Below are 12113 nucleotides of genomic sequence, written 5' to 3'. Positions count from 1 at the left end.
CGGAATCTTATAAAACAGGAAACATTTTGGATAAAGTGGGAGATTCAGAGAGAGCAGAGCAGAACAACATAACCATGAGAAGCAGAGTCCACCAGCCAGCGAACTTTGGAGATGAAGAAGGAAAATGCCTCCAGGGGATAAACAGGAAGCCAGGAGAGGAAGCTACCAGATGATGCTGTGTTTACCATGTGCCTTTCCAGATGAGAGAGAAACTGTGTTCGCCATGTGCCCTACCACTTGAGAGAGAAACCCTGAACTACATCGGCTTTCTTGAACCAAGGTATCTTTCCTTGGATGCCTTAGATTGGACATTTCTATAGACTTGCTTTAAATGGGATAGTATCTCAGCCTTAGAATTGCAAACTAGCAATTTATTAAATTTCCCTTTTTAAAAGCCATTCTGTTTTGGTATATTGCATTCTGGCAGCTAGCAAACTAGAACACTTGGTGTGCCAAAGAAAAACTCAGATTCAATTTTAACATTGAGGAAAGAGTTTATTCATTCATTCATTGAATTGTAGTCCTTTTATTGAAATTAAGGTTTCAGAGGAACTGACTCAATATTAAAAATGGCAACTGCCACAGACAGTATCTGAAGAGTAAAATCAGAAATTCATGTTAATTTGTTTTATTCTTCATAGAAAAAATTATTCTATCTCATGACAGTCACTTACACATGGGTCACTCTTGCCTGCAGAGGGCAGTGTTGCCATAAAATTGACCTTGAGATGTCTGCACCTGGCTGGAAATGTGATAGAGGCACTTAGTGTGTTAGGACACGCTATGAAACTGCAGGTTGCAGTCTGAGGACATGGCTTCTACTGTCAAATGGGGGTAATAACAGTGATGAAGCCCACAGAGACATAAGCACAAGGGGAAGTGAAACACAGATGCTGCCTCCCTGAACATGTCCCACTCACCCTCAAACCCCAGGAGGGCTCCAGACAAATAATGGGCAGGTCTAGCCCAGTTCACCTTGAAGTGAGATCCCAAGACTGTCCTTTTCTTCTAGTTCTCTAAGCAGGCTCTTCAGAGCATGTTGCAAGGGTGGGCCTCTAGCTGCCAGACTGGACAGCTTGGGGCTCACTCTACTGGGCTGTGAGATGGGAAAGAAGCTCTGAAAGGAAGAATAGACAGGATGTGACATCTGCATTGGTTGTTAAGCTCCTGGAATGCAGTATATCAAAAATGGGATGGCTTTTAAAAGGTGAATTTAAGAAGTTGCAACTTCACATTTCTAAGCCTATGAAAACGTCCTAAGGCAACCAAGGAAAGATAATTCAAGACAGTCCAATGGGTTTAGAATACCTCTGTTAACAAGGAGGACACTTGGCTGGCATCTGCTGGTGTCTTTGGTTTCTGATTTCAAACAGCTTTTCAATGGTCATTTTCTTTCTTCATCTCCAAAGGTCTCTGGTGGGGGGGGCTCTGTCATTTCTACTCCCCAAGTGTCTGCATTGGCTCTGTCACTTCTTCACAATGTTTCCACTTTTAAAGGACACCAGTAAACTAATCAAGACCAATCTTGAAGAGATGAAATTAAATCTCCATCTAATCAAAAATTCACACCCACAATTGAGCATGCCACATCTTTGTGGAAATGATCTAATTAGAAGTTTCTGCCTTACAGTGTTCAATCAGGATTAAGAGAAATGGTAGCTGGGGCCATGGTGACAGAGCAGGCAGAGTTCTCACTAACCGTGCCAGAGACCCGGGTTCGATTCCTGGTGCCTGCCCATAAAAGATAAAAAAAAAATGGCAGCGACACTTTTGCGGGCGGCTTCGAGTCTCGGCTTTGAGTCCGCGGCTACGAATCTCAGATCAGAGGGCTATCCAAAGTCTGGGCTGGCTAGACTGACTGCGAGACTCGGCTGCGGTGAGACCCCCGAGCGGCACGTGATTTCCCGATCAGCGGCAGCTGCGGTGGTCCGAGCTACTCCCTCCCTCCTTTCCGGGCCAGATGAGAGTATTGGAGAAGCAAGTTTCCCAAGCCGAGGCAGGCGGCACCCCTCTTTTGCGGGCGGCTTCGAGTCTCTGCTTCGAGTCCGCGGATACGAGTCTCGGATAGGAGGGCTATCCAAGCCGTGGTAGCCCCCCCAAACGGGAGGCTTCCTGTTCTGGTGGGGAATCCCCCAGGCCCGCTGCGGCCCGCAACCAGCCACAGGGTCCCCTCAAGCCGCGGCAGCTGACGCCCCCACCACGCGCGGCCCCTGAACCAACGGAGAGAATTGGACCCGAAATCCCCAGGCCACGGAGATCGGTGACTGGGGGAGACCCATTCCAAACACTTGAGACAAACGTGTGCCACGTGCGCCACATACTGGGCAAGATAAGAAAAACAGATCCCAGAGATTTCACAGAAAAATATTACAACCTTGCTGGGTCCAACACCAAGAGAAATCTGAATAAATGCCCAGACGCCAGCAGCAGAAGATAACTGTCCACGCTCAAAAGATTGAGAATATGGCTCAGTCAAAGGAACAAACCAATAGCTCAAATGAGACACAAGAGCTGAGACAACTAATGCTGAATATACGAACAGAAATGGAAAACCTCTTCAAAAATGAAATCGATAAATTGAGGGAGGACATGAAGAGGACATGGGCTGAACATAAAGAAGAAATAGAAAAACTGAAAAAACAAATCACAGAACTTATGGAAGTGAAGGAAAAAGTAGCAAACATAGAAAAAATAATGGATAGCTACAATGATAGATTTAAAGAGACAGAAGATAGAATTAGTGATTTGGAGGATGGAACATCTGAATTCCAAAAAGAAACAGAAACTATAGGGAAAAGAATGGAAAAATTTGAACAGGGTATCAGGGAACTCAAGGACAATATGAACCACACAAATATACGTGTTGTAGGTGTCCCAGAAGGAGAAGAGAAGGGAAGAGGAGGAGAAAAACTAATGGAAGAAATTATCACTGAAAATTTCCCAACTCTTATGAAAGACCTAAAATTATAGATCCAAGAAGTGCAGCGCACCCCAAAGAGATTAGACCCAAATAGGCGTTCTCCAAGACACTTACTAGTTAGAATGTCAGAGGTCAAAGAGAAAGAGAGGATCTTGAAAGCAGCAAGAGAAAAACAATCCATTACATACAAGGGAAACCCAATAAGACTTTGTGTAGATTTCTCAGCAGAAACCATGGAAGCTAGAAGACAGTGGGATGATATATTTAAAATACTAAAAGAGAAAAACTGCCAACCAAGACTCCTATATCCAGCAAAATTATCCTTCAAAAATGAGGGAGAAATTAAAACATTCTCAGACAAAAAGTCACTGAAAGAATTTGTGACCAAGAGACCAGCTCTGCAAGAAATACTAAAGGGAGCACTAGAGTCAGACACAAAAAGACAGAAGAGAGAGATATGGAAAAGAGTGTAGAAAGAAGGAAAATCAGATATGATATATATAATACAAAAGGCAAAATGTTAGAGGAAAATATTATCCAAACAGTAATAACACTAAATGTCAATGGACTGAATTCCCCAATCAAAAGACATAGATTGGCAGAATGGATTAAAAAACAGGATCCTTCTATATGCTGTCTACAGGAAACACATCTTAGACCCAAAGATAAACATAGGTTGAAAGTGAAAGGTTGGGAAAAGATATTTCATGCAAATAACAACCAGAAAAGAGCAGGAGTGGCTATACTAATATCCAACAAATTAGACTTCAAATGTAAAACAGTTAAAAGAGACAAAGAAGGACATTATATACTAATAAAAGGAACAATTAAACAAGAAGACATAACAATCATAAATATTTACGCACCGAATCAGAATGCCCCAAAATACGTGAGGAATATACTGCAAACACTGAAAAGGGAAATAGACTCATATACCATAATAGTTGGAGACTTCAACTCACCACTCTCATCAATGGACAGAACATCTAGACAGAGGATCAACAAAGAAATAGAGAATCTGAATATTACTATAAATGAACTAGACTTAATAGACATTTATAGGACATTACATCCCACAACAGCAGGATACACCTTTTTCTCAAGTGCTCATGGATCATTCTCAAAGATAGACCATATGCTGGGTCACAAAGCAAGTCTCAACAAATTTAAAAAGATTGAAATCTTACACAACACTTTCTCGGACCATAAAGGAATGATGTTGGAAATCAATAATAGGCAGAGTGCCAGAAAATTCACAAATACGTGGAGGCTCAACAACACACTCCTAAACAACGACTGGGTCAAAGAAGAAATTGCTAGAGAAATTAGCAAATACCTCGAGGCGAATGAAAATGAAAACACAACATATCAAAACTTATGGGACGCAGCAAAGGCAGTGCTAAGAGGGAAATTTATTGCTCTAAATGCCTATATCAGAAAAGAAGAAAAGGCAAAAATTCAGGAATTAACTATCCATTTGGAAGAACTGGAGAAAGAACAGCAAGCTAACCCCAAAGCAAGCAAAAGGAAAGAAATAACAAAGATTAGAGCACAAATAAATGAAATTGAAAACATGAAAACAATAGAGAAAAGCAATAAGGCCAGAAGTTGGTTCTATGAGAAAATCAATAAGATTGATGGGCCCTTAGCAAGATTGACAAAAAGAAGAAGAGAGAGGATGCAAATAAATAAGATCAGAAATGGAAGAGGAGACATAACTACTGACCTCACAGAAATAAAGGAGGTAATAACAGGATACTATGAACAACTTTACGCTAATAAATACAACAATTTAGAGGAAATGGACGGGTTCCTGGAAAGACATGAACAACCAACTTTGACTCAAGAAGACATAGATGACCTCAACAAACCAATCACAAGTAAAGAAATTGAAGCAGTCATTCAAAAGCTTCCTAAAAAGAAAAGTCCGGGACCAGACGGCTTCACATGTGAATTCTATCAAACATTCCAGAAAGAATTAGTACCAACTCTCCTCAAACTCTTCAAAAAAATCGAAGTGGAGGGAAAACTACCTAATTCATTCTATGACGCCAACATTACCCTCATACCAAAACCAGGCAAAGATATTACAAGAAAAGAAAACTACAGGCCGATCTCTCTAATGAATATAGATGCAAAAATCCTCAATAAAATTCTAGCAAATCGTATCCAACAACACATTAAAAGAATTATTCATCATGACCAAGTAGGATTCATCCCAGGTATGCAAGGATGGTTCAACATAAGAAAATCAATTAATGTAATACACCATATCAACAAATCAAAGCAGAAAAATCACATGATCATCTCAATTGATGCAGAGAAGGCATTTGACAAGATTCAACATCCTTTCCTGTTGAAAACACTTCAAAGGATAGGAATACAAGGGAACTTCCTTAAAATGATAGAGGGAATATATGAAAAACCCACAGCTAATATCATCCTTAATGGAGAAAAATTGAAAACGTTCCCCCTAAGATCAGGAACAAGACAAGGACGTCCACTATCACCACTATTATTCAACATTGTGTTGGAGGTTCTAGCCAGAGCAATTAGACAAGAAAAAGAAATACAAGGCATCAAAATTGGAAAGGAAGAAGTAAAACTATCACTGTTTGCAGATGATATGATAATATACGTCGAAAACCCGGAAAAATCCACAACAAAACTACTAGAGCTAATAAACAAGTACAGCAAAGTGGCAGGTTACAAGATCAACATTCAAAAAGCTGTAGCATTTCTATACACTAGCAATGAACAAGCGGAGGGGGAAATCAAGAAACGAATCCCATTTACAATTGCAACTAAAAGAATAAAATACCTAGGAATAAATTTAACTAAAGAGACAAAAAACCTATATAAAGAAAACTACAAAACACTGCTAAAAGAAATCACAGAAGACCTAAACAGATGGAAGGGCATACCGTGTTCATGGATTGGAAGACTAAATATAGTTAAGATATCAATCCTACCTAAATTGATTTACAGATTCAATGCAATACCAATCAAAATCCCAACAACGTATTTTTCAGAAATAGAAAAACCAATAAGCAAATTTATCTGGAAGGGCAGGGTGCCCCGAATTGCTAAAAACATCTTGAGGAAAAAAAACGAAGCTGGAGGTCTCGCACTGCCTGACTTTAAGGCATATTATGAAGCCACAGTGGTCAAAACAGCATGGTATTGGCATAAAGATAGATATATCGACCAATGGAATTGAATAGAGTGCTCAGATATAGACCCTCTCATCTATGGACATTTGATCTTTGATAAGGCAGTCAAGCCAACTCACCTGGGACAGAACAGTCTCTTCAATAAATGGTGCCTAGAGAACTGGATATCCATATGCAAAAGAATGAAAGAAGACCCATATCTCACACCCTACACAAAAGTTAACTCAAAATGGATCAAAGATCTAAACATTAGGTCTAAGACCATAGAACAGTTAGAGGAAAATGTCTGGAGATATCTTATGAATCTTACAATTGGAGGCGGTTTTATGGACCTTAAACCTAAAGCAAGAGCACTGAAGAAGGAAATAAATAAATGGGAACTCCTCAAAATTAAACACTTTTGTGCATCAAAGAACTTTATCAAGAAAGTAGAAAGACAGCCTACACAATGGGAATCAATATTTGGAAACGACATATCAGATAAAGGTCTAGTATCCAGAATTTATAATGAGATTGTTCAACTCAACAACAAAAAGATAACCAACCCAATTACAAAATGGGAAAAAGACTTGAATAGACACCTCTCAGAGGAGGAAATACAAATGGCCAAAAGACACATGAAGAGATGCTCAATGTCCCTGGCCATTAGAGAAATGCAAATCAAAACCACAATGAGATATCATCTCACACCCACCAGAATGGCCATTATCAACAAAACAGAAAATGACAAGTGCTGGAGAGGATGCGGTGAAAGAGGCACACTTATCCACTGTTGGTGGGAATGCCAAATGGTGCAACCACTGTGGAAAACAGTTTGGCGGTTCCTCAAAAAGCTGAATATAGAATTGCCATACGACCCAGCAATACCATTGCTGGGAATCTACTCAAAGGAATTAAGGGCAAAAACTCAAACAGACATTTGCACACCAATGTTTATAGCAGTGTTATTTACAATTGCAAAGAGATGGAAACAGCCAAAATGTCCATCAACAGACGAGTGGCTAAACAAACTGTGGTATATACATACGATGAATATTATGCAGCTTTAAGGCAGGATAAACTTATGAAGCATGTAATAACATGGATGGACCTAGAGAACATTATGCTGAGTGAGTCTAGCCAAAAACTAAAAGACAAATACTGTATGGTCCCAATGATGTGAATCGACACTCGAGAATAAACTTGGAATATGTCATTGGTAACAGAGTTCAGCAGGAGTTAGAAACAGGGTAAGATAATGGGTAATTGGAGCTGATGGAATACAGACTGTGCAATAGGACTAGATACAAAAACTCAAAAATGGACAGCACAATAATACCTAATTGTAAAGTAATCATGTTAAAATACTGAACGAAGCTGCATCCGAGCGATAGGTTCTTGTTTTGTTTTGTTTTGTTTGTTTTGTTCTTATTATTATTACTTTTATTTTTTTTCTCTATATTAACATTCTATATTTTTTTCTGTTATACTGCTAGTTCTTCTAAACCGATGCAAATGTACTAAGAAACGATGATCATGCATCTATGTGATGATGTTAAGAATTACTGATTGCATATGTAGAATGGTATGATGTCTAAAAAAAAAAAAAATGGTCAGCACAATACTGCCTAACTGTAATGTAATTACGTTGGAACGCTGAATAAAGCTGCATCTGATCTATAGTTTTTTTTTCTTTCTCTTATATATTTTTGTACTTTTTATTTCTATTTGTGTTTTCTCTGTGTTATCACTTTATTTCTTTTTCTGTTGTCGTGCTATTTCTTTCTCTAAATCGATGCATATGTACTGAGAAATGATGACCATACACCTATGTGACGATATTAAGAATTACTGATTGCATATGTAGAATGGATTGATTTCTAATGTTGTGCTAGTTAATTTTTTTTAATTAATAAAAAAAATGGCAGCTGGTTTCCAGGAAGATGGCAGACAGGGGTGGAGTGAGTTCACTCCTGCTTCGTGAAACAAAATGGGAAGAAAACATCCAGGTCTGTAGGTCACAAGATGTGAGTAGACTAGGAGGGTCTTTAGGCAGTTGTTTGGGGGAGGAAGATTGGAAGGGAGTGAGTGGGTCAGGTGACCAGGATCCCTACCAGGCAAGCTGCTGTGCACCAGCGAGGCAGGATTGGAGGGAACTGACCCTCTTCGGCTCCAGCCTGCACAGCTGCCAGCCGGCTGGGGAAACCTCCCCACATGGTTGCGGTGGGCACCACCAGCAGGGAGCCCAGGGGCCGGCGATCGTCCACCGCAAGGTAGGGCTTGGTGTGGGGGGAGGGATCACCTGGTCGGAGGGGGGAATAGGCGGCCACAGTCATGGTCTGTGGCAGGCCCACCAGCCCTGCGCATCAGTCGATCATCTTATCCCCTAGGTGCTGGTTGACTCCCTCCACTGGTAGACATCCACTGGCTGGCTTCCATGGTGGAGCAGACCTTTGTTGAGCTCACTGACCTCAAAATAAGGAAATTAAGAAAATATTCAGTAGGTCATTACTATAACAATGCAGATATTTGTAAGAACTTTCTATAAAGTTCTTTTGAAATGTTGAGAACATTCACAGTTCTGACAGCTGATCAAGTGGTATCAAAGTTAGTTTTTAATACTTAGAATTTAAGAACTTTTCTATCCACAATCTGTAGCTTTTTCTCTTGTTGTCTTAATTTTAAATTGGTTTACAAAACTTACTGCACAAACACAGGCTTTACAATGATTATATGGATATTTATTTAAATATGCCTATTGGTTAAGCTAACTAAGATATCCATTTTTGGTGGTCCTAGTGTATTTTTTTTTTTTACTTTTTTATTGTATAATGTAACATACATACTAAGCAAAGAAGTAAAAAGCAGTTTGTCATCGACCACCATACCATCATCTCAGATTTTTCCTTCTGGCTGATCTGGAACATTGGAGGTTAGAAGAAATATATATATATATATTATCACTACTTTTTTTCTTCTTTTTTGTGAAAAATAACATACATACTAAAAAACAATAAATTTCAAAGTGCAGCACAACAATTAGTTGTAGAACAGATTTCAGAGTTTAGATGGGTTACAAATCCACAACTTGAGGTTTTTATCTAAAATTTGGTTTTTACTCCTAGCTGCTCTATAATATTGTATTTTTATTAGGCTTTTACTCCTAGCTGCTCTAAGATACTGGAGACTAAAGGAAATATCAATATAATGGTTCAGCAATCATACTCATTTGTTAAACCCTACCTTCTTTGCATAACTCCACCATCATTCTAAAAATAATCATGGTAATGAATACACAACCATGTGATGGTATTGTCAGCCACTGATAGTATACTTTGAGTGGACTGTATGGTGCATGAAGATAACTCAATAAAAATGTTTTTAAAAAAATATAAAATCCATCTGTATCCCATTTAAGAGACACGTCTTAGACCCAAGAACACAAATAGATTAAGCATGAAAGGACAGGGAAAAAAGCAAGCATATTGATTTCCTGACTAGGATTACACTAGCCTAAAAATGCTTCAACTATTGACAATGCATTTGATTCGTACTGGTGTTGTTCATTTAAAATAGCAAATATCGAAATATGTGGGTTCTCCATCTAACCCATAGGAAGCCCAGCATGAATCTTCAAATTCTGTGCATAAATGCTGACCTCAGGTGTACTATGAAAGTTTACTTCTGCCCCAATAATCAGTTGAAACCTATGTAAATAGTCAAATTATAATAAGCTAATGATCTGCATATTTTCATATGCAGAAATATCATAGTATCTAAATAAGAAATAAGTAGCAATCCTATCTATCAATATCAAAGAAGAAAATAAAATACGTTTCCAGATGTGCACACTTATCACTATAAGAAGAGGCATACAAATTTTAAGGTTTAACAGCAGTTATTCTGACAACATATTCTTATTAGCATCTAGTCCATTATTTTCTAGAATGCATGATATAGGAGACATTCTAAAACTAACTGTCAGGTACATTATGGGGGCTTAATACTCATAAAAATTGTAATTAATCAGTGATGATTCTGACATTAACCTTAGAATCATGATCAGAAAGAGTAAAAGGTAATGTCAAAGAACAGTGAATCAACATCACTAAAAATATGCTCACTTTTTAAAACACAAGCTACTCATTTGGAAAAAATCCCTGATAATAACGTTGGGGTCCCCAGGCACACAATTTCTAAGCAGAAACACTCAGATCAGGATGAACTTAAGCCACCCCTGAGGAGCAGCTTACAAATTTCTGGGATGATCTCTAAGGCACCATAACTGGACCAATTAATTTTTTTCCCAAAGCAGTTTGATAACATTCTATACACATCAACCCCAAGTTTGAAGTTAACTCAACAATTTAAGAAAGCACTCTGGAGCAGAAGTGAACAGATATGTAAACTCTAGCACATTCTTGTTGCTGTATTATGCTTGAAAATGAGCATGTCCTGGGACATGACATGCAGGGGTTAAAATCCCCCTGATAATGTGGAGGGATGATTCTGGTTATGACACCATGAAATCGACTATGCCTTCTGGACCAAAAGGGGGAAAAGAAGTGTAAGAACATTGGGCATTAGTGGCCAAGGGAGATCAAATGGAATCAAGAAGCTATTTTGGAGGCTAATCTTATGTAACTTCAGTTAGAGCCTGTTAATTGTTGTGGTTTGCTAAACACCAACCAACATCACCCTTGTTGACTCCTAAGAATACATAGGGCTCAAACCAAAACTCTATAAAGGTTTACTTTCCTCGAACCTATAATTCCACAGTTTCCTAAGCCAGATAAATCCTAAATCCCAGAGGTACCAGCCTCTCCAAAATTATTAATTAATTATATGCTCCTCTCTTTTAACTTTGACACCCCTTCTTAACATGAAAAAGTCAGAATGGGCATGGTCCAAGAATACTTGTAGATTGGGAAAAGGATCAAAGGAGAAAGAAGAGGTATTACAGAGAAGAGTGTTTAGCAAATGATGATGGCTGCTGAATCACTACAATAATATTCCTTTAAGCCTCTGGTGTTTTGGAGCAGCTAGAAGGAAAATTCTAAAATGGTGGAATGGTAGCCCATGACAAACTACGGGATCTGCCCTGTAACAACTTGTTGAAGTGTGCTTTGAAAATTATAGACTTTTTTCTTTATTTGCTTTGTATGTTATATTTTTTTTAAAAAAAAAAAAGGTTAGGGTGGGCCATCATGGCTCAGGAGGCAGAGTTCTTGCCTGCCAAGCCAATGCCTGCTCATGCAAAAAAAAAAGAAGAAAAACAGAAGTTTAAAAAAATTGAAATGAGCTCATCCTACCCATGGGAGTCAGGATGAGAATAGAGGAAACAAAGAAAATAGACTATTAATTGCACAATTAATAGAAAAGTAAAGGCACATTCCAACATCTATACAAAGCCCAGATCAAAAGGAGTCGATCATGCAGTGATGAGCTGAACCTGGACGTCTGTGGTCCAGCTGTGCACTGGGCACCCTCTGGCTTCCCAGCCTGGTACTGCTCGCCCCCTGCTGGCCACTGGGTGAATAAACTCACAGGGCCATGATTTCTACCGGTAAAATGCACAGGAATTCCACCATATTCTAGTCAGGATAATTCTTCCTGCAAAGTTTGAAGTAGATGAAGATAAAGTGGATTCATGATCAATAAGTACATTTTTTGAGACTAATTGAATTTCTTTTGTACTTCTATTTCAGTGCCCAGTTTGACTTGCATCCATCAACATCAAAGCAAAAATCTGGTAAGGTAAAGTTTATCTTAATTTTGGCATGTTTGAATTCAAAGAAGATGCTGGAACTTTGGTTATTAACATTTCAACATGCTTATTCTGGAACTCAATGTCCACATTAAATTAACTGAAGTATTTTATTTTCTTGAAGCCAAAGCAGTATCTTGCACTGTAGTCAAATTTGTATGGAACTTTGGCTCCCTCTTCTGCTTATTACATGTTTTTTTCCCACTTTACTATATTTTTACCATAGTTTTTTTAAAAAGGATTATTTTTAGATCTCAGTGGCAACATCAAACAA

The 12113-nt window shown here is 38.6% G+C and overlaps 1 long non-coding RNA gene across 2 annotated transcripts; it reads right to left on the bottom strand.

The window, feature by feature from the left end:
* Window positions 1-402: 402 nt before the first annotated feature.
* LOC143651826 (uncharacterized) lies at window positions 403-9251 on the bottom strand. 2 transcript variants are annotated; one of them, XR_013160239.1, is made up of 3 exons: window positions 8961-9251; window positions 8187-8542; window positions 403-1413 (listed from the first exon to the last, which is right to left on the bottom strand). It is a non-coding gene; the product is annotated as an uncharacterized LOC143651826 (long non-coding RNA). The 2 variants fall into 2 exon arrangements; XR_013160240.1 differs by having other exon boundaries at window positions 8187-8537.
* Window positions 9252-12113: the final 2862 nt, after the last annotated feature.

Source organism: Tamandua tetradactyla, chromosome 12 (genome assembly GCF_023851605.1).
Source record: "Tamandua tetradactyla isolate mTamTet1 chromosome 12, mTamTet1.pri, whole genome shotgun sequence".
Taxonomy (NCBI): Eukaryota; Metazoa; Chordata; class Mammalia; order Pilosa; family Myrmecophagidae; genus Tamandua; species Tamandua tetradactyla.
Note: the sequence above shows the minus strand (reverse complement) of the source record. Positions and strands in the feature narration are given on the sequence as shown.